The sequence below is a fragment of the Lissotriton vulgaris genome, chromosome 3_2 (genome assembly GCF_964263255.1).
Source record: "Lissotriton vulgaris chromosome 3_2, aLisVul1.2, whole genome shotgun sequence".
NCBI lineage: Eukaryota > Metazoa > Chordata > Amphibia > Caudata > Salamandridae > Lissotriton > Lissotriton vulgaris.
Window position 1 is genome coordinate 277,073,710 of NC_141690.1, and position 19,948 is coordinate 277,093,657.

Below are 19,948 nucleotides of genomic sequence, written 5' to 3' on the forward strand. Positions count from 1 at the left end.
CAGGCCGGACCGTTGCTGCTGTTTTCTTTTCTCCTCTACAGCGGATCCCCGACCCGGATATAGAACTGCAGGGGTCGGGAGGACGGTCTCCCATGTGGTCCACAGTCACAGCTCTGCTTCCGCAACTCTTGCCTTGTTGGGAATAAGGAAAGGAGTCCTGCTCCAGCCCCAGGGATGGGCTAGATGCAGGCCAGCAGAACACAGCACCTCTCTCCCCCAGCTGCCAGGAGGCCGCGAACCAGACCCAGAGCAAGGTAAGGATGGCGTGTGTGCATGCGAGTACTGCAGTGCCCTCTGTGGGACCCGGAGGAGCCTGCTGCTGACATGTGTGGAGCGAGGCCACGTACCAGTGGTGACGGCAACAGGGCATCATGTATGGGCTTAATAAGAATATAAGAGGCACTTTCGGCAGTAGGAGATGTTGCTCATGGTCAGAGAGACAGAAAACAGGGAAAGAGGGAGGCAGCATGATCATATAGCAGGCTGTGGGTAGGCAGCAGACGGCACTAATAAACCTGTTCTCAGGACACCCCCGCGCCGCACGGCCACCAGCTGTAGCGTGTGCCACCCCGCCCCGCTGCTGCACTCAGCCTCGCTGAGCCTGCCTCGTCGTCCCCGCCGCACTAACGGGCGCTGTTGCGCTAATTCACTGTTATTCTCTTCCCCTCTGACGCTTGATCTGTTTTTCTCCCTTGTGCCACTGTACTGTATTGAAATTGTTTTTCCCTCGCTGTATCCCCCTGTGCCGTCACCCTCTGCCCCTGTGACCACCCGCCCCGTGCTTCCCGCCGCCGTGCTTATGGCCACGCCCCCATTCTCTTCTGCACCCTCCCCGCACCTGCCTCCCAGCTGATCCTCCCTCCCCCCACTTGGCCATAAATGGCGGCCACACGGCGCAGGTGAGTGTGACCTGTTCTCAGGACACACCCGCGCCGCACGGCCACCAGCTGTAGCGTGTGCCACCCCGCCCCGCTGCTGCACTCAGCCTCGCTGAGCCTGCCTCGTCGTCCCCGCCCCCGCTGCACTAGCGGGCGCTGTTGCGCTAATTCACTGTTATTCTCTTCCCCTCTGACGCTTGATCTGTTTTTCTCCCTTGTGCCACTGTACTGTATTGAAATTGTTTTTTCCTCGCTGTATCCTCGCTGTATCCCCCTGTGCCTCTGACGCTTGATCTGTTTTTCTCCCTGTGCCATTGTACTGTATTGAAATTGTTTTTCCCTTGCTGTATCCCCCTGTGCCGTCACCCTCTGCCCCTGTGACCACCAGCCCCGCTCCCCGCTTCCCGCCGCCATGCTTACGGCCACGCCCCCTTTCTCTTCTGTACCCTCCCCGCACCCGCCTCCCAGCTGATCCTCCCTCCCTCCCATTTCGCCATAAATGGCGACCGCGCACACGCGCAGCGTTGACGCGCAGCAGGCGCGCCGATTGTGCGCCGAAGGCGCGCCAAAGGTAAGCCCGTCTGCGCCCGTCCGCGCCTGGACCGCGCCCAGTGCCAGGACCCCTGGCTCCCACAGACACCAGCCCACCCGCCGGACGTATGACGCCACTGAACTCTACGCACTCAACGCCGGCCGAGTCCCGGGCTGCTATTGAGCCACCCCGAGACGCACCCACGGACCCTTCTGCTGCCACTCCTGCAAGTTCACCTGCATCCGGACCTGCACTACACCAGCACCGACCAAGCCGAGCACCAGCAGCAACCACCTCAAGTGCATCCTGCTCAACACCCGCTCCATCCACAGACACGCCGTCGAGCTCTGGAACCTGCTCGACACCACAGCCCCAGACGTCGGCTTCCTCACGGAAACCTGGATGAACTCCTCCTCAGCGCCCGACATCGCCATCGCCATCCCGGACGGCTACAAGATCACCCGGAGGGACCGCGTCAACCAGACAGGAGGAGGCATCGCCATCATCCACAGGAACACCATCCGCATCACGACCAACACCGACGACACCCTCGCACCCGCCGAACACCTGCACTTCCAGATCCACATCGACCCCAAGACCACCCTCAGAGGCACCCTCATCTACAGACCCCCGGGACCACGCACACAATTCAGCGAAGACATCGCCGACTTCATCAGCCCGCACGCCCTCCTCTCCGCTGACTACATCCTCCTCGGGGACCTCAACTTCCACCTGGAGAACAACAATGACCGCAACACCACCACCCTACTGGACAACCTCGCCAACCTCGGTCTCAAGCAGCTGGTGACCACCCCCACCCACTACAGCGGACACACACTCGACCCTGTCTTCTCATCCAGCAAGGACATCACCTTCAGCCACGCCACCGGACTCCACTGGACGGACCACAGCTGCGTCCACTTCAGCTTCAGAAGGACCACGATCCACCACCACCAGCAACAGGTTGCACGCAGAAGCTAGAGCATGAACCCTCCCACCAGTGCAACGAACCCAAGCCAGGCGGCCACCAACCTCGCGAAGTGGATCAGCAACTGCGCAGACGACCTCGCCCCCCTGAAGACCCCGCCTAGCAGACCCGGCAGCAAGAAAGCCCCATGGTTCACCGACGAACTCAAAAAACTCAACCTACTTGCAGTCCCCAAATTCAGACTAACCACAAAAGGTGGAAAATCCATCGGAGTACTGGGAGCTAAGGCTTGGAACAAGCTCCCATCACAAATGCGCCTGATTCAGTCCGAAAAACTGTTTCGTAAAATGCTCAAAACCTGGATTTTCAACACCGAAGACTCAATCTGCTCAGCGCTAGTATAAATCCACTCTTTTACTCATAGACCAGGATCTATGAGTAGGATCTACCTTAGCAGCTGCCCTATTCTTTCTCTGTCGAGACAGTGATGTCCAGCGCCAAGATGCTCCTTGGAGTGTAAGCGCGCTCTACAAAAGCCCATTCATATTCATATTCATATTCATAAAAGCTCCTAGAAGAACTGCCGAGCACTGGAGAAAGCCTGGCGCAGTGACCCAACACCGAACAACATGACTGCCCTCAAGCTCGCCACCCGAAAACACCACCAACTGATCCACGCCACCAAGAAAACTGCATTCAAGGAACGACTGGACAACAACGCACACAACAGCAAGGAACTCTTCAACATCGTTAAAGAGCTCTCCAACCCCAACGCCGGAAACAACGACATCACCCCTTCGCAAGACCTCTGCAACTCCCTCGCCTCCTACTTCCACAACAAGATCGTGGACATACACAACAGCTTCAGCACTCAACCAACGCATGCCACGACCGAACCACCGCCCCCCACCACCACCCTCCGCGCCTGGACCCCGATCAGCACCGAAGACACCATCCGCACGATGAACTCCATCCACTCTGGATCTCCGACCGACCCCTGCCCTTACCACGTATTCAACAAGGCTGACGCCGTCATCGCACCCCACCTGCGGGACATCATCAACACCTCCTTCGAAACCGCTACCTTCCCGGAGAGCTGGAAGCACGCCGAACTCAGCGCTCTACTAAAGAAGCCATCAGCCGACCCCACCGACCTCAAGAACTACCGCCCCATCTCGCTGCTCCCGTTTCCTGCAAAAGTCATTGAGAAGACCGTCAACAAGCAGCTGGCCGCCTTCCTCGAGACGAACGGATCCCTCGACCTCTCGCAGTCTGGCTTCCGGGCCAACCACAGCACCGAGACCGCCCTGATCGCAGCCACCGATGACATCCGAGCCCTGCTCGACAACGGAGAAACAGCGGCCCTCATCCTCCTAGACCTCTCCGCGGCCTTCGACACTGTCGGCCACCGTACCCTAGTGCGGCGCCTCAGCAACGTCGGAATCCAGGAGAAGGCATTGGAATGGATCATCTTGTTCCTCGCCGGAAGGACACAGAGAGTCCGCCTCCCCCCGTTCAGATCAGAAGCCACCGAAGTCATCTGCGGCGTTCCTCAAGGCTCCTCGCTCAGCCCCACCCTCTTCAACGTCTACATGAGCCCCCTCGCAGCCATCGCACGCCAACACAACCTCAACATCATCTCCTATGCCGACGACACCCAGCTGATCCTCTCCCTCACTAACGACCCCGCCACCGCCAGAGCCAACCTACACGAAGGGATGACAGACGTAGCCAAGTGGATGATGAACAGCCGCCTGAAACTGAACTCGGACAAGACAGAAGTCCTCATCCTGGGAGCGTCACCCTCCGCCTGGGACGACTCCTGGTGGCCCCCGTCCTGGGCATCGCACCCAAACCAACAGACCACGCACGCAACCTGGGCTTCATCCTGGACTCCTCCCTCTCCATGACCAGACAAGTCAACGCCGTCTCCTCGGCGTGCTTCAACATCCTGCGCATGCTACGTAAGATCTTCCGGTGGATCCCCACCGAGACCAGGAAGACAGTCACCCAGGCCCTCGTCACCAGCCGTCTGGACTACGGCAACTCCCTCTACGCCGGAACCACCGCCAAACTCCAGAAGAGACTCCAGCGGATTCAGAACGCCTCAGCACGACTCATCCTGGACATCCCCCGTCGCAGCCACATCTCCGGACACCTGAGAGATCTGCACTGGCTCCCGGTCAACAAGAGAATCACTTCCGTCTCCTCACCCACGCACACAAAGCCCTACACAACCAAGGCCCAGGATACCTCAACAGCCGCCTCAACTTCTACGCTCCCACACGCCAGCTTCGATCGACCGGCCACGCCCTCGCATCCGAAGAGCCACCACAGGAGGAAGGTCCTTCTCCTACCTGGCCGCCAAGACTTGGAACTCCCTCCCGACCCACCTCCGCCCGGCCCAGGACCACCTTGCCTTCAGGAAGCAGCTCAAGACCTGGCTGTTCGAGCAGTAGCGGACCCCGCCTCCCCTAGCGCCTTGAGACCCTCCGGGTGAGTAGTGCGCTATATAAATGCTTTGATTGATTGATTGATTGATTGCTAACTGGGCAAAAACACCCTGGGTGCACCAGGGAAAAGTGTAAAGAGGATGCATGTGGTCAGGGAGCTTCTAGCAGGCACTGGCAGGTGGAGGACAGTTTACAGGACGGGAATTCAGCCCATCGCGAAACTCCGTTACTGAATGAAATATCACTAGGTTTTTGCGTAACTCTGTGGAATTTCATGGAGTAGAGCGGCGTTAACTCTGCCCACCCCTGGAGTAGAGGAGTGACTGGTGTACAGTGCACTGGGGTAGAGTGCAGTGGAGAAGATAGGTGCAGAGTCGAGAAGAGCGGCATAGAGTGCAGTGACATAGAGTAGAGAGGTGTACAGTGCAGTGGCATAGAGTGCAGTGGCGTAGAGTGCAGTGGCATAGAGTAGAGTGGCGTATAGTAACGTGCTATGACCTAGAGTGCAGTAGCATAATAATAATTGTATTTATACAGTGCTCACTACCCCTGATGAGGTATTGATACGCTTTTTGTCGAGTAGCACGCTATTCTGCAGACCTAAAGATTAGTCTTGGATTAGTGAAGGGAAACCTAAGTTATCAATTTGAGGGGTGGCCGTGTGAGTCTGTTAGTTTGATTGAATAGGAGGAAGGAGGGATAGAGGAGGAAAGAGTCTAAAAAGTGTTATTTGGGAGGTCATATTAATTAGATAAGCTTTAGGATTAATTTAGTTTAGTTTAAAGGAGTTTGTAAAGCGCCTGGTGACGCCTCCCGGCGTGTCCCCGCGCTGATTAATCAAATGAAGGATAGGGGAGGGAAGAATCTGGAAAGGGTTATCTGGGAGATAATAGTAGTGGAATGAGTATTAAACGACATATACTCCAAAGAGACAGGAGCTTGGTGGGATTCTTAGACCACTTAAGAGTGTTATGTGGAGTATACTACAGAGAGACAGCGGTGCTGGTATTGTTAGACCACCTAAGAGTGTTATGTGGAGTATACTACAGAGAGACAGGGGCTTGGTGGCATTGTTAGACCACCTAATAGTGGTATGTTGAGTATACTCCAAAGAGACAAGGGCGCTGGCATTGTTAGACCACCTAAGAGTGTTATGTGGAGTATACTCCAGAGAGACAGGGGCGCTGGCATTGTTAGACCACCTAAGAGTGTTATGTGGAGTATACTCCAGAGAGACAGGAGCTTGGTGGCATTGTTAGACCACCTAAGAGTGTTATGTGGAGTATACTACTGAGAGACAGGGTCTTGGTGGCAGTGTTAGACTACCTAAGAGTGTTATTTGGTGTATACTCCAAAGAGACAGGGGCGCTGGCATTGTTAGACCACCTAAGCGTGTTATGTGGAGTATACTCCAAAGAGACAGGGGCGCTGGCATTGTTAGACCACCTAAGAGTGTTATGTGGAGTATACTCCAGAGAGACAGGGGCTTGATGGCATTGTGAGACCGCCAAAGAGTGTTATGTGGAGTATACTCCAGAGAGACAGTAGCTTGGTGGTATTGTTAGACCACCTAAGAGTGTTATGTGGAGTATACTACAGAGAGACAGGGGCTTGCTGGCATTGTTAGACCACCTAAGAGTGTTATGTGGAGTATACTCCAGAGAGACAGTAGCTTGGTGGTATTGTTAGACCACCTAAGAGTGTTATGTGGAGTATACTACAGAGAGACAGGGGCTTGGTGGCATTGTTAGACCACCTAAGAGTGTTATGTGGAGTATACTCCAAAGAGACAGGGGCGCTGGCATTGTTAGACCACCTAAGCGTGTTATGTGGAGTATACTACAGAGAGACAGGGGCTTGGTGGCATTGTTAGATCGCCTAAGAGTGTTATGTGGAGTATACTCCAAAGAGACAGCGACGCTGGCATTGTTAGACCACCTAAGAGTGTTATGGGGAGTATACTCCAGAGAGACAGGGGCTTGGTGGCATTGTTAGACCACCTAAGAGTGTTATGTGGAGTATACTCCAAAGAGACAGCGGAGCTGGCATTGTTAGACCACCTAAGAGTGTTATGGGGAGTATACTCCAGAGAGACAGGGGCTTGGTGGCATTGTTAGACCGTCAAAGAGTATTATGTGGAGTATACTCCGGAGAGACAGGGGCTTGATGGCATTGTTAGACCGCCCAAGAGTATTTTGTGGAGTATACTCCAGAGAGACAGGGGCTTGGTGGCATTGTTAGACCACCTAGGAGTGTTATGGGGAGTATACTCCAGAGAGACAGGGACTTGGTGGCATTGTTAGACCACCCAAGAGTGTTATGTGGAGTATACTACAGAGAGACAGGGGCTTGGTGGCATTGTTAGACCACCTAAGAGTATTATGAGTATTATGTGGAGTATACTACAGAGAGACAGGGGCTTGGTGGCATTGTTAGACCACCTAAGAGTATTATGAGTACTAAGTGGAGTATACTACAGAGAGACAGGGGCTTGGTGGCATTGTTAGACCACCTAAGAGTGTTATTTGGAGTATACTCCAAAGAGACAGGGGCGCTGGCATTGTTAGACCACCTAAAAGTGTTATGGGGAGTACACTCCAAAGAGACAGGGGCGCTGGCATTGTTAGACCACCTAAGAGTGTTATTTGGAGTATACTCCGGAGAGACAGGGGCTTGATGGCATTGTTAGACCGCCCAAGAGTATTTTGTGGAGTATACTCCGGAGAGACAGGGGATTGGTGACATTGTTAGACCACCAAAGAGCGTTACGTAGAGTATAGCCAGAAGCAAAAGAGAGGAAAATAGAGGAGCAACCACTTGATTGCATAGTTGTTACACCACAAATATGTAATATATGAGGTCCACCCGGAAGCAACAACGAGTGTTAAGTGGATACACCCAGAAGATCCAGAGGATTAATGGCACTATTAAGCCACCCTTAGACATAAAGTACCAGATGTAGGTAAATACTATTTCCGATTCTTAACCCCTTCCTTGCTGCCGTCGGCCATTGGTCGACGGCAGCAGTACCTCCACAGTGCTGCCGTTGGCCAATGGCCGACGCGGCCCCGCCCATTTTGCGGAAGTGCCGCACTGCGGGAAAATCGGGGCCGCAGTAAACAGGTTAAATACCGAATTTTACCGATTCGGTATTTAAGAATAGGTAAATAGTATGTAGGTAATTATTTGGTAAATTGTACCAAATCGGTAAAATTCGGTATTACCGATTCGGTATTTACTGAATTGGTAATTCCCATTCATTCCTATGAGCCTGGAGGCCCATCGGAATGAATGGGAAGCCATTTACTATTACCAATTCAGTAAATACCGAATCGGTAATAGGGGGAACATTTTCAAGGGTGGCAGAGTGTCACATTGACACCCTGTTGCACCCCTGAATAGTGCATATGTGCACATGCGGCACTTAAAAAAAAGAAAATTATTGCTTTTTTAAAGGTATTCGGTATTTACCACCAACTTGTAGTTGGTGGTAAATAACGAATCCTTAAATGAAAAATGCACTCACTTGAGTGCTCCCTACATTAAGGATTCTGTAATTTACAGAATCAGTATTTTAAGAATTCAGTAATTTACTGATTCCTTAAATTACCATTCGGTAAATTACCAAATCCTTAAACCTGCCTGCTACATCTCAAACCCTAAATATAGGTCGGTAACGACCGAAATTCGGTAATTTAGGCTGTTACCGACCGGTATTGGGCTATCTACATCTGGCCCAAAGTGGTTTATGCAAAAACAACAATTGATGGACAGAATGCAGAACAATGTCATACATTCACCCCAGTACAGAGATCTGGGCCTACATCCATTGTTTTTTTGCACTCCACACCACGCCAGTTCAGACATGGCCATATGCAAATCAGCCTTGACCCTGTGTCTCATGAGAACAGTCCAGCCCAAACTGCCGAGCTAAGTCTTTCCTGGACCGGAATCAAGCATCCTAGGACCGGTTTCTGGCTAATCAGCCATCCTCAGCCAGGATAGCTTGACTCCAGTGGTGTGGAGAGCATGGGACTCACGTCTGAGCATACCCATCCCACTCGGGGTGACAAATGCAAAAACAACAATTGATGGACAGAATGCAAAACAATGTCATACATTCACCCCAGTACAGAGATCTGGACCTAAATCCATTGTTTTTTTGGGATCACTGACATAATATCGAGGGACATAATATCGAGTACCAGAAATATCGGCGAAAAAATATTGACAGACAGAATATCGACTTTGTATATACAAACATGTAAGTACAAAAATATCGAGTAAAAAATATCGTTTACAAAAATATAGTTTGTAAAACTCGACTTTATTAAAAACAATGTTAAATTAAATAAATATAAAAAATATTTAGTAAAATATACTTAAAATTACTTAAATTAACTTATAATAATTAAATAATTGATTAAAGTTATAAAAAAATTGTTAACAATCATATTTGTTATAACATATATATATAGTAACATAATATAATTAAAAAATATCAAATATTATTACCGTAGGATAGCGGAAGTGTAAAATTACTATTCCCACTCCAGAGAGTGCAACAGCAGGGAAAGCGTTGGATAGCGTAGGGGTAAAAATTACTATTCCCACTCCTGAGAGTGCAACAGTAGGAAAAGTTTTGGATAGCGTAGGGGTAAAACTTACTATTTCCACTCCAGAAAGTGCAACAGTAGGGAAAGCGTTGGATAGCGTAGGGGTAAAAGTTACTATTCCCACTCCAGAGAGTGCAACAGTAGGGAAAGCGTTGGATAGCGTAGGGGTAAACATTACTATTCCCACTCCAGTGAGTGCAACAGTAGGGAAAGTAGATACTTCATATATTAAATAAAAATATATATATATTTTAATATCTATAAAAAAATTATTTACAAGTAATTACCAATTTAATATAATATAAAAATTAATTAATTACAAATACTGATTTAATTTAATCATTACAATTAGTTATCTATTAATACTAATTAATTAAAAAGTACCAATTAATTAATTCATAATTAAAAACTTACTTAACAATTAAAATCAAATAAATACCCAAAAATAATTAACATATTTAATTAATTCTAATTAAATTACTTCCCACCCTACTCACCTATAAACCCACAACCAGCTACAGAAATTAAATTAGTTAAATTAACATAATTATCAATTAATCAATTAAATCAAATTAATTGGCAATTAAAATGTAATTAATTACAAAATAAAAATGTATTAACAATTAATTATAAACAAATATCAAAAAATAAATTTACATATTTAATTAATTATAATTAAATTACTTCCCACCCTACTCCCCTATAAACCCACAACCTGCTACAGAAATTAAATTAGTTAAATTAACATAATTATCAATTAATCAATTAAATACAATTAATTGGCAATTAAAATGTAATTAATTACAAAATAAAAATTAACAATTAATTATAAACAAATACCAATAAATAAATTTACATATTTAATTAATTATAATTAAATTACTTCCCACCCTACTCCCCTATAAACCCACAACCTGCTACAGAAATTAAATGAGTTAAATTAACATAATTATCAATTAATCAATTAAAAAATATTAATTGGCAATTAAAATGTTATAAATTACAAAATAAAAATTAATTAACAATTAATTATAAACAAATACCAATAAATAAATTTACATATTTAATTAATTATAATTAAATTACTTCCCACCCTATTCCCCTATAAACCCACAACCCGCTACAGAATTAAATTACGCAAAATTTAAATAACATTAAATTCATTAATTAAATTACATTATAACATAAATACACTTTTAACACATAAAATACACTATAAAAAATTCGATATTATTAAATGTTCGATATTTTAATTAACCTATATTATATACTTTGATATTTTGACTATTTATATTTTAAAATTCGATATTACATTACTTACCTTCAAAACGATATTTTTGATGTCTAAATTCTTTCCATTCGATATTCTGTCTAGCCTATATTTTGTACTCGATATTATGTCCATTCGATATTTTCTAGTCAATATTTTGTCTGTTTACCGTTTTTTTGCACTCCACACCACCCCAGTTCCGATATGGCCATTTGCAAATCAGCCTTGACCCTGCGCCTCATGGGAACAGTCCAGCCCGAACTGCCAAACCATGTCTTTCCTGGACTGGAATCAAGCATCCTAGGACCGGCTTCTGGCTATCAGCCATCTTCAGGCAGGATAGCTTGACTCTAGTGGTGTGGAGAGCATGGGACTCACATCTGAGCATACCCATCCCACTCGGGGTGACAAATGCAAAAACAACAATTGATGGACAGAATGCAGAACAATGTCATACATTCACCCCAGTACAGGGATCTGGGTCTAAATTCATCGTTTTTTTGCACTACACACCACCCCAGTTCAGACATGGCCATATGCAAATCAGCCTTGACCCAAAGTGGTTTATGCCATTTGGTACACATTTTTGGAAATTATATAACACTTCTCTTCATAGATGTGATTGTGTGTGGAATATAGCTGTTTACAACAAATGTGTTGTTCACTCATTCCTTTACAACGCGATTGTTACAACAACCATGTTGTTACCACGCGAACCATTACATCGCAAGTCGTTTCAATGACTTGCTCTAGATGGCGCGCTGGATTTAGGAATAGCATTATTTACTATTCCTACTCCAGTGTGTGCAACGGCAGGGAAGGTGTTGAATTATAAATCCAACACCAGCGCGCCCCTTACAGCAGGTCGTTGAACGGACTTGCAATGTAATGGCACCCGTGGTAACAGCGTGGTCGTAGTAATGACTGCGTTGTAATGGTACTGCGTTGTGGAGACAGCATTATAAACGCTGTTTCCCCAGCAAATGTGCTCCCACAAGGTCCATTGACCCACGTCCAATGCTGCCTGTCTTTTATATCAAATAGAATTTTGTCTGAAGTAAACAGAGAAAAATTAGCCCCAGATTCATGTGAATGACTAATATTTCTAAAATTATAGGTTTTCTGTTGCAAACTTGTCATCTTTCGGTGTGGCACTCCATCACATCATCAGAGAAAGGTCTGAGTGATTGAGATGTGGCTACAGAGCACATGGCAGCCTGGCGGGGGCAATGAGTGGAGCTGCAGTGGTCTCCTGGGGAAAGCCCCGGCACTAATGTTTTTTTACAAATGATGCACTACTTAGGCAAATATTATGATCGAGTGATAGCACAGTGGAACTGTTGCCTCAATATGTGAGCACTGGCAATGTATTAGGGATGGGTGAAATGCCCTGTTTCCCATGTGCGGGAAGCATATACAGAAGTGAGGGCATTTTCACCATTTCCACATCTTCCTCTAATGGAATGAAATTAGGACTGGATTACATTTTTATGACACCAGCTTAATTTGTTTCATTTCAGGACTTTCAAATTACGCTTGTTAAAAGAAATTGCCAAAATGATGCTACTATGTCGATCATCTTGTTGTGCTTGCTATGCTCACCTGAAGTGGGCAAGGGTATGCCCAGACGTGGGTCCCTTGCTAGCTGCACCACTGCATTCAAGCTAGCCTGGCTGATGAGGGCTGTTAGCCTGAAACCAGTCCCAGGATGTTTGTTTCTGGTCTACGGAAAACCTGGCTTGGCAGTTCGGGCTGGACTGTTCCCATTAGGAGCAGGGTCACGGCTGCTTTGCACATGGCTGGGTCTGAACTGGGGTGGCAAAGTGAGCTAAAGAACGGTGATGGATTCAACCCAGATCTGTGACTGGGGGTGAGTGTCTGAAAGGTTTTAGCACTCCGTCCATCATCTCCTTGTGTTCGCCCTAAGTGGGACGGGTATGCCCAGATGTGGTTCCCCTGCTCTCCATGCCACTAGATTCAACCTTTCCTGGCTGAAGAGGGGTGAAACCCCGAAACCGGTCCTAGGATGCTTGTTTCCAGTCTAGGGAGGACATGGCTTGGTAGTTTGGGCTGGACTGCTCCCATGGGGCTCAGGGTTAAGACTGATTTACATAAGGCTGGGTCCAAACTGGAATGGCATAGTGAGTAAAAGTACGATGGATTTAACCCAGATCTCTTGACTGGGGGTGAATGTTTGATTCATTCAGAATTCCGTCCGTCATTTGTTGCTGGAGCACTTTTCACCCTGAGTGGGAAGGGTGTGCCCAGACGAGGGTCCCTTACTCGCTGTGCCACTGGATTTAAGCTAACCTGGCTCATGGGGAGTAAAACCCCATTTCACAGATAACGGCGGTACTAGTTACTATAAATCTAGCCGCTAGAACGCCACCATTTTGATCTGCATCAATGCTACCTGATGCTGCACCTGGTGGAAGAGGCGGATGGGTCCACCTGCTGCTACCAAGACCCATGCACTGATGAAAGGCACCAGGGCGAGCCGGATGTCGCTGTTTTCGAAAGAAGTTCTTCTACAATTCTCATCCACATGAGGTTGTAAGACTTCCCTCCAGTTAGGGCAGACACCGTGTGTAGATCATGTGTGAGATCAACAGCTAACTCCACTAGGTCTTCTATATTTAATAAACCCCCCTTCACCATCATGGCCAGCACACATCCCTGCAGTGAAGGTGAGCCAAGGAGAGCCTGAGGGAGCTATCTGGGTCGCCAGATGTATATCCTGCTGTAAGACATTCCGAGCACACCCACAGCTAAGAGCTCCTGCTTTTGAGATGCGCAGGACGTGGAAATGCATATCTTGGCAAAAGGTAGCATATCATGTTCAATACATTTCCCCAAGACAACCTCTGTGGATGACAACTTGGAGCACGTTAGATCCTGTGCGCGTGTAATTAATTCAATGCTCACATGTAATTTTATGTAATGTAATTTAAAGAAAGTGGTGAGGGATGTGTATTGGTTTCAGATGCAGAGATAAATTCTTTAGCATTGATGAATCTGGCAGCAGGCCTGTGTTTTCATTGTCATGTATTAAGTGAATTAGAAATGATAAAACCTGATATGGCCTGGTCATTAAACAGCTTTCTGTCCCTTTATTTCTATCTCTGTATCAGTGCACACCGCCAGGGTATACGCTTCCAACTAATGAGTCCCTGATGCTCTTAGCATTTTAATTTTAATTTCTGAACAATTTTCTTACTTGCTGATCTGCTCCTTAGTGGCCTACTCTCAGGGGATTTGGAGAACCATATTTTAAATGTCCTCTAAATAATGAGTTTTTGGAATAATCTATTTAATGGAGCTTTAAAAATAAAATATGTTTGTAAATCATTGTGTTGGTTTAGTTTCAACAGAACTTTGCCAGTGTGATTAGAAGGCAGAGTGGACGGGCGATCTGCCTTCTAAGAAAAGATCTTCAAACATTGTACATGTTGCTCCAATAGAACATGTTGGTCTAATGGAAGCATTTTAATTCCCCTATTGTGCATTTTTGCAGATGAATTTAAAATGTTACACAAAAGCATTAAAAACGAATAAACGATCCAGTTAGAGCAATGCATTTTTAATAAGGCATAGGGAGAGACAGAGGTGTTTTTTTCATTGTATTTAATATTTTTTATTGATTTTTAACTTGTCACATTCAGAATCGCATTTGCGTATATTCCGTTACAAATAAGACCTTTATATGTCAACATTTATTGTGCACAGTGTTTCAGTCCATCATTACATTTCTTCGGTCCCCCTTTTGACATTTCCATTTCTACTGTTGGTGAAATAGATAATCCTCCTCTATATGCATTCCACCCGCCCCACTTTTTGTCCCACTTTGTAGGACGGCCCCTGGATTTATAGAGATCTTTTTCAGCAATCATGCACTTGTCCATTTCCGCCACCCAGCCTATTGTCAATGGTCGATCTGCTGCCCTCAGTTCATAGCGATTGCTCTTTTCACCAATGTGAAGCCCAAGGGAGAGACTGCGGTGTTGAGTTGATATCACCAGTCATTGTTCGTGTGTCGCCTTGCAGTTACCATCAGTGCTAAACAGTCCTTTTATTATAAAATAGAACACGGCGGTGGGTACCTTCCACCATCACCAGAGGGGTCTTCAGAGCCCAGTGGCCTCCTCAGCGCGAAGGCAGCTGCCTTGCCCTGGGGGTAGGAGACGAGAGCCTGGAGGTGAGGAGTGAATGACCCGAGCTTCAGGAGGCACCAGAGAGAGATCTGGGAAAGAATGACTTCTCATGGGGCAGACGTCGTGTGCCACCCTGGTCAACAAGCTGGGGGTAAAAACGAGTCCAGCTGGGATATCTGCCCGCTGCACAGTAAGGTGAAGGACCCATGTTGAGGAACCAGGAGGTTTGCGGTGTCCCGGGTCACACCCTCGTTAGACCACATAAAGCTGCGTTGGGCAAGGTGGACAGAGGATTCATTCTCATGTCCTCCGATGTCTTGTAAAGTGAAGCAGTCTTGTCCCAGGGCGTGTCAAGTGACTGGTTAGGCTGACTGCAAGTCAGAGACCTAAAAAGGCCTCCATCTTGTCATGGTGGGCAGGGGTATCAGCCCTAGTGACTACTCACTGTTGGCTTCCGGAAGTGCTTACAACCAAATGCACAACAGATGCTTGTGCCTGTCGGAGACTCTGCTTCTCAAGGTAAGGTTGGACGTTCAGACCACCACGCGTTGGGCAAGGAGTGGCGTGACAGGAAGGGCACCGTTACTGGGCTTCTGGGAGTCAGGGGTGTAACAAAGACCCCTGGGGAGCAGGCAGGACCCCATCTCTTCAGAACGCATGCCCCGGCGGAGCAGGGCAGACCCCATCTCTTCAGGGCGCCCCCAACCCTTCAAAGGGTGCCAGGCTCATTGCCCGTAGGAGACGCTGCTTCTCATGGTAAGGTTGGACCTTTAGACCACAACTGACCTGACCAAAAGTACACCTAATACTACAATTTCGACACCAGAGAGGTTTCCAATATTTTCTAACTCCCTCATAGGTGTATTCCTTATCACTGGTCAGAGTGTTGGGGTGTATCAATTTTTATCTATACTACTATTATAAAGGAAGAACTTTGAACCTTTGAGGCGGGTAAACTCGGGAACCACAGCACCAATCCACACACCCGATACATCGTTGTAATCGTGAGGGTGTGCAGATGGACATAGGCTATATAAACATAATAAATATACGTTATTTAAAAAATGTACTGAAAAAAAGTAGTCCCTTTTAAGAAGCGCCGGCCGCGACGTGCGTGCTGACGTGAGGAGCGCGGGGAGGAACAGCGTCCAGGAGCGCAAGGAGGACCGACAGACATGGCGCGGGGAGGAGCGGTGAGGAGCGGCAGACAGGCGGTGAGGAGCGGCGGACAGGCGGTGAGGAGTGGCGAACAGGCAGGGAGGAGCGGCAGACATGCGTGGAGGAGCGGCAGACAGGCGGGGAGGAGCGGCGAGCGGCGGATGAGGTAAGTTATTTATTTATTTATTTAGGAGCGGTGAGCGGCCGAAAAATGAAGCAAAACTGACAATCGTGAGCAAGAGGAAGCAAACGGAGCATTACAAAAGTGAGCCAAACGGTGCATTACAGGAGGAAAAAGTGACGTGTGCAGGTAACAAAACCGTACAAAGTAAAGATAGAGGTATAATACTGCAATATATGGAGGAAGGCTCCGGGGGACCCATGGACAACGTCGGGGCGGGCGGGGGCCCTGAAGCCTAATTGCTCCTGGACAACGTTGGGACGGGCTGCTAGTAAATTTTATAAAACCACTGTCATAAAACCATCATAGAGCTTATCCCACCCAAAAATAACAAAGAAAAAGTGTGGGAAAGGAGAGAAAGCTTCACCAAAAGACAGTTGCAGGTAGGAGGAGTCTCCCCAACCAAATTGGTAATGAAGGATTTGTTTTTATTTTCTAGAGCAACTGCTGACCATATCATGTCCTCTAAAAAGTTAAATGGCTTTTACATATGGCACGTTCTTTGTTTTTCTCCTTGTCATACCTTCATAGGCTTGATGTGAATCTCACATGCAGTTTGTAATTGGAACCCCAATAGCCCTGAATAAGTTGCATGATTGTTTTGCAACGAAACATGTTGGCTTAAGAAAATTGACTATGGTTTGATTAAAACCATTTTTAATTGGAAAAGCTTACAGAACTTAATAAAGTCACGTCGAGCCAGTAAGCTTTACCGGTTTTTAACGGTGAGAATTATAATTGTATTCTCACAGGGGTCCAACGGGCACTTGTAAAGACATTATGGACTGACAGTTCATTTACACTTGGGTTTCACTGCCTCTTTCTACTTCATTGGGTGTGAGATTTTCACGATAGTATACACACCTTTCTTTTGCAGCATGGAGAGAAAGTAACCTATGATGATAAGTTGGTATGCCGGTGAGTACCAGCCAGCAACCCCCTTGGTATTACGACCGTGAGGTGCTTTCTCACACTTTTTCTTTGTTATTTTTGGGTGGGATAAGCTCTATGATGGTTTTATGACAGTGGTTTTATAAAATTTATACAAATTGATACACCACAACACTCTGACCAGTGATAGGGAATACACCTATGAGGGAGTTGGAAAGTATTGGAAACCCCTCCAGTGTCGAAATTTAGTATTAAGGGGTATTTTTGGTCAGGCCAGTTGTTGTTTATTATGTGTTGAGTGGGGGCGGCCTGGCCTTTCTTCTCCTGTAGCTCCTATTGTGTTGATGGACCTTTAGACCAGCCAAGAGCTGGGTAAGAAGTGGTGTGATAGGAAGGTCACATTACTGGGCTTCTGGGAGGCTGGAATTTCAGGCTGTGAGACCTACTGAGTCAGGACAATTGAAGCTTGGGTAACCGGTTGCATAGGTTGGACCAGCCACTTGTAGACAATCTGGGGTGTGTTTTGTCAGTCTGGAGTGTGTTGTGCACAGTCTAAGGTGTGTTTTGTACAGTCTAGAGGTGTGTTCTGTCAGTCTAGGGGTGTGTTGTGCACCGTCCTGGGTATTGTGTACAGTCTAGGGTATGTTTTGAACAACCTGGTGGTATGCTGTGCACAGTCTAGAGTGTGATGTGTACAGTCTTGGTGTGTTGTGTACAGTCTGGGTGTGTTGTGTACAGTCTGGGGTGTGTTGTGTACAGTTTGGTGTGTGTTGTGTTAGTCTGGAGTGGGTAGTTTACAGTCTAGGGTATGTTGTGTACAGCCTGGAGTGTGCTGTGCACAGTCTGGAGTATGTTTTGTCCAGTCTGGGGTGTATTGTGTACAGTCTGGGGTGTGTTGTATATAGTCTAAGTGTGCTGTGTCAGTCTGTGATGTGTTGTAGAGTCTGGGATTTGTTGTGTGCAGTCTGGGGTGTGTTGTGTCAGCCTGTGGTGTGTTGTAAAGTCTGGAGTGTGTTGCTTAGTGTCTGGGGTGTGCTGTGTCAGTCTGGGGTGTATTATACAGTCTGGGGTATGTTGTGTTAGTCTGAGAATTGTTGTATTAGTCTGGGGAGTGTTGTGTCAGTCTGGAGAGTGTTGCGCAATCTGGGATTTGTTGTGTCAGTCTGGGGTATGTTGTACGGTATGGAGTGTGTTGTGTAGGGTTTGGGGTGTGTTGCTTCAGTCTGGGGTTTGCTGTGTGAGTCAGGGATGTGCTGTGACTGTCTGGGGTGTGTTGTACAGCCTGGGGAGTGCTGTACAGTCTGGGTTGTTTTGTTGTCCGTCTGGGTATGTTGTACAGTCTGGGGTTTCCTATGTCCGCCTGGGGTGTGTTGTATAGTCTGGGTGTGTTGCCAGTCTGGGGTGTGTTGTTGTCAGTCTGGGTGTGTTGTATCAGTCTGGGGTGTGTTGTATTTTCTGGGGTGTTTTGTACAAATTGTGGTGTGTTGTCAGTCTGGGGTGTGTTGTGTCGGTCCAGGAAGTATTGTGTCAGTCTGGGGTGTGCTATTGTCAGCATGGGTGTGTTGTATCATTCTGGGCTGTGTTGAATTTTCTAGGGTGTGTTGTCTGGGGTTTACTGTGTCAGTCTGAGGTGTGGTGTACAATCTGAGGTGTGTTGTGTCAGTTTGGGTGTGTTGTGTCAGTCTGGGTGTGTGTTTTACAGTCTGGGTGTGTTGTACAGTCTGGTGTGTGTTATATCAGCCTGGGAAGTGATGTGTCAGTCTGTGTTGTTGTGTCAGTCTGGGGTGTGTTGTTGCCAGTTTGTGTAGTGTTGTACAGTCTGGGGTTTGCTGTGTCAATCTAGAGGGGGGGGGTTGTACAATCTGGGGTGTGTTGTATCAGTCTGGGTGTGTTCTGTCCGCATGTTGTATAGTCTGTGGTGTGTTGTGAACAGACTGGGGTGTGTTGTGTCAGTCTAGGGTGATGTGGTGTGGTGAGCTGTCAGTCTGGGGTTTGCTGTGTAAGTCTGGGGTGTTTTGTCAGTCTGGGGTTTGCTGTGTCAGTCTGGGGGTGTTGTGAAAAGACTGGGGTGTGTTGTGTCAGTCTAGGATGTTTTGTCAGTCTGGGGTTTGCTGTTTCAGTCTGGGGGTTGTTGTGTCAGTCTGGGTGTGCTGTATACAGTCTGGGGAGTGTTGTGCAGTCTCTGGTGTGTTGTGTCAGTCTGGGGTTTGCTGTGTCAGTCTGGGGGTGTTGTACAGTCTGGGGTGCATTGTGTCAGTCTGGGTGTGTTCTGTAGGTGTGTTGTACAGTCTGTGGTGTGTTGTGAGCAGGCTGTGGTGTGTTGTGTCAGTCTGGGGTTTGTTGTGTCAGTCTGGGTTTTGCTGTGTCAGCCTAGGTGTGTTCTGAAGGTGTGTTGTACAGTCTGTGGTGTGTTGTGAACAGACTATTGTAGTAGCAAGCCCCAGCCAGCCCTACTAATGCAAGGGAATCGCCCTTCTCTGCTTAAAGTCCTTAGACCAATAGTAAGAAGTTGGCACAGAAACTGGAATAGAAAAGACAGAGTTTATTAAACCTCATGGGGTGGAACTACATTCACACAACACCCTTTGGTATAGTATGAGGTAGCACACTGACTAGAAGGAGCTTGGTCCTTTTATCCCCACACAGGGGCTGAAATGAAGGAGGTACAAGGTACAGAGTATTGGTTTCACACACATATAAGGTCATACAGAGAATGTGCTAGCAAAAAGTGGGAAGGGCTGACAGTTAGCTAATTTTGGTGGGCACATCTTGACAGTTACAAGTTGGAGACAGCTGTATGCTCTTCTGAGCATGTGCAAAGTAGAGGAGACTAAACATATCTTGTCTCTATGCAGATTTCAAGAGCAGTTGACAGAAAGGTAGGACAGAG